Source organism: Engystomops pustulosus, chromosome 7 (genome assembly GCF_040894005.1).
Source record: "Engystomops pustulosus chromosome 7, aEngPut4.maternal, whole genome shotgun sequence".
In the NCBI taxonomy this organism is placed as follows: Eukaryota; Metazoa; Chordata; class Amphibia; order Anura; family Leptodactylidae; genus Engystomops; species Engystomops pustulosus.
Window position 1 is genome coordinate 161,988,704 of NC_092417.1, and position 3,868 is coordinate 161,992,571.

The window sequence follows — 3,868 nt, forward strand, 5'->3', positions numbered from 1 at the left end:
AGATACCCCCTATGTCAGGCTCTTGAGCAGTGTGAACACACCTGAATAGTTCAGAAGAGTCTCTAACTAACTGAACACAGTGTCATGTTGTGCACTGATTGCCTTATCTTCTCATTTATCACAGATGAGTTGGAACAAACCCTGCTGAAATTTACTCGCATTGTCCTGAAAAAGATTGCACCGCGGATGTTCCCTGCTTCCCCTTCCCAAAACCTGCTCGGAAAAAAAAAAAAAATCATCCTGCAAACAGAAATTGGAAATTGCCCAGATCATGCACCTTTCAACGAATCTGATCAAATTATTAAAGCTCAAAAGAAAACGTAGAGAATGTTTTTGATTTTGAAAAAAAAGTTTTTTTTATGGAACATTATATAGCATGCAACCAGTAATTACTCATTGAAAATTGTTCAAAACATAATGGGGCTTATTTTCGACGTTTTCGGAGATCGCGCCAGGGATTGCATCGCACAGGATCGGATTGTGTCGCAATCGCGCCGGCTATTAGGTGACACACATCGGGGCGGGCCGACGGACGATCTGACGGATTCGGACAACGCGCGGGATTTAACGTTTAAAATTGTGATGCAAGCCAAGCACTTAAATGCACCGGGAAGAAGAAGGTGAACTCCGACGGACGTGAGCAGGGAAGTGACACAAAAAGTAAATCGGACGCACGATCTTGATGAATCCCGGCAGACTTAATCCTCGTCGGGATCACACAGGGATCGGGGAAGTAAATCTGCCCCAATGTGTGTTTACCTTGCAAAATTTTGGACAATTGAAGAAATATCGTCCAAATATCTATCATCAGGGGCAGATTACGACTACCTTGGGCCCAGGCCTGTGTGAAGTCTGGAATCACTTCCTACATCTGGTACTAGAATCAGCTTCTTGATGAATGGAGGATGGGTCCTCTCTGCTGCTTCAAATCTGCAGGTTTAGGAACTTTGTAAGGTTCTGAAATGGCTCTTGTGTACATGTGTATTGAGAGCAGTAACAGAGGAATTCATGGGAGAAGGTCCTTCTCAGTATAACATTTGGTGGGTGGTTTTGGGGGCCATGGGCCCTCTAGAAGGCTAGGGCCCTGGGATACCGCCCCATCCGCCTATATTATAATCCACTACTGTCTAGTATCCATAACTGAACCCCCATGAAAGATCAGATTCTAGGAGCCTTGGCTATCATGTTCCATCTACCATACCTCTAGCCTTTAGGTGCCCAAGACTTATGAGCAAAGTGGCCCCTGTATCCCTTACAGCTTCACAGTTGGCTTTACTCATTTAAAAGGGATTTTCAGAAGTTTAGTTATTATCCTCTATTTGCAGAATAGGGAATAAGATTCTGATTGTCCAAAAGCTTGGACCCCCACAATCACTAAAACAAGGTCACATTACCTGTAATTGATGAAGTGGCCGATCAAGCATAGGTCCTCCTGCTCAATTCAATGCCTCATGGTAAGAGCCAGTGGTGGATTATAATATAGGCGAATAGGGTGTTAACCCGGGTCCAAGCCTTCTAGGGGGCTATGGCCACCCAGACCACCCACAAAATGTCATACTAAGAAGGGCCTTTACCTATGAAATCTCAAACATCTGTTCCTACTCTCAATACACATGTACACAAGTGCCATTTCAGGACTTTCAATGGACCTCCAAAGGTACTGAAACCGCAGATCCTCCCCAAGAACCTTGATTCTAGTACCATATGTAGGGATTATAATATACATACAGCCCATGGCGGTTTTAATCCACCCTTGGTTGTGGATGGACTTGAAGGGGGGAAGTGCCGGGCACTGGAGTGGGCCAATAGGTCGAGGGGCAGGGTTCCCATCATTTACTGGCGTACAATGGTACAATAGCTCACTCCACCTTCTGACTGGAGCAGTGATTGTCTATTCACACTAACTCTCACTTCTCACAAGAAACTTGGGGAAACTCTGGGGAATCATTACTAATAAAAATCAGGTATTATCAATTTTAACATCATTCCCTTAACAACTCTCATAGGGTTTGGGTGTGGAGATCCTCATATGCATTAGACAGTTGGTCCCAGCAAAATCGTCCACAAATAAGAACTTGAGAGAACATGGCAAGTGAGCAACCAATCATCTACTTACATAGAAATGTTCTACAATGTAGTTCTTATAATATTGCAAAAACAGCATTGAGTAGAAAAAAAGTCAAAAAAGGGCTCAATTCAAGTCTTCTAGGTTCGCTTGCACAATACAAATCTTTTGAAGGAACTCAACAGGAAGGTTGTACCAAACATCTCTGAGAACTAAGCACAGATCTTCTTTAGATGTAATCTTGCTTACCCAGACATACTGGGGTAGATTTACTTACCCGGTCCAGTCGCGATCTCGCTGCGCATTGTCCGACGAGGATTCGGGTCTGCCGGGATTCACTAAGGTCATGCACCCAATATCCAGCAGGTGTCGCTGCTGTGCCGAGTTCCGCCGGAGTTCACCTTCTTCTTCCTGGTGCATGTAAGTGCTTGATCTTGCGACACTTTTCGTTTTTTAAATTCTGCATTTTTTCTGAATCCATCGGGTTGTTCGATGGCCACGTCCCCCGATTTCTGTCGCGTGAAAGCCGCCGCCAATGCACCACAATCTGATCGCGTGCACCAAAATCCCGGGGCAATTCGGCGCAAAATGGGAAACCCGACGAAAGTGCGGCATTCGGACCCTTAGTAATTGAACACTACTAAATGATGAGATCAGGTTCTGTGGAGGCCATACTTCCAGTACTCCTTCTTGATGCCGAAGATAGTTCCTGCAGAAATTGGTTGGATGTTTGGGGTTCTGCTGAAAACTCTTTTTGTAGCATTGTTTCACAACTTTCGACTACACATTATACCCTCTTTGGACAATTTAGGCAAATAATTAAAGACCAACAACTTGCCCAATGAGTGATGGCTGTTCTTGAATATGTCCAAATCATATTTCATTCCGGTCGTCTCCAACGAGAAAAAAAAAATCTTTGACTATTTAGTAAACAGAACTATAATCTGTGAACAATGTTCTTAAGTCAGTAACCCGCCATCTGTCTTTTTGTCTTCCGTGTTTTGTATACCGATTGAACCTTCTCCTAAAATTTCAGATAACCGTTCCTCCCGTGACGTTGATCGATACCAGACTTCTAAAGCTACAACGTTGTGCCGATTTTTTTATGTATCTTTTTTTTCATATTTCACACTAATCCAACATCTGCTGTGTATTTTTGTTTACATACTGCTTGTCAAATTGTATTGTCCCTTAGGTGCTTACGAGAGGAGCTTTAGCAGTCATTTTCTTAAATACCGATGCCTATCTAAATTTGGATTTTTACCACCATTGAGCTGAATGACAAGTACACGATCGCTGTATTTAAAGCAATCTTTCACAGCTGTTTTCCTTCGCCGGCGACTCCATTAAATTGGCGACGTATGCCTGTGGGGTTTACGGCGTTACAAGACATCCAAACAAAAGGTTGAGTCACGCGGTGCCTCGATAATTGTATTCAAATTCGGTTAAATCCAAAAAATTCAACTTTTGTCAGTTATTAAAATTTTGTTCATTTGACGGTAGCCTGACATTCAGTTACAGCTATGTAGGAATATTTTTTTTTTAATTTTTTTAAAAATTTGGGTTTCTTGAATCCAGCGTGAGGCCTTCCTTTAAACTGCACATTAAATATGCCTGACGATCTTATGCTCGAGCAAGTGGACCGAAATGGTGTGAAGTGTTAACGCTGTGCTGCTCTGCTCCCCCGGCTGGTGATTGATCATTTGTAACTATATCTACGCCTTGTTCCATGAAATCAAGTTTGCCGTAATGGGTTCATCAGATTTTTGGGTTAAATTGAGAGTGAAGAGGTACTGTGTAAAG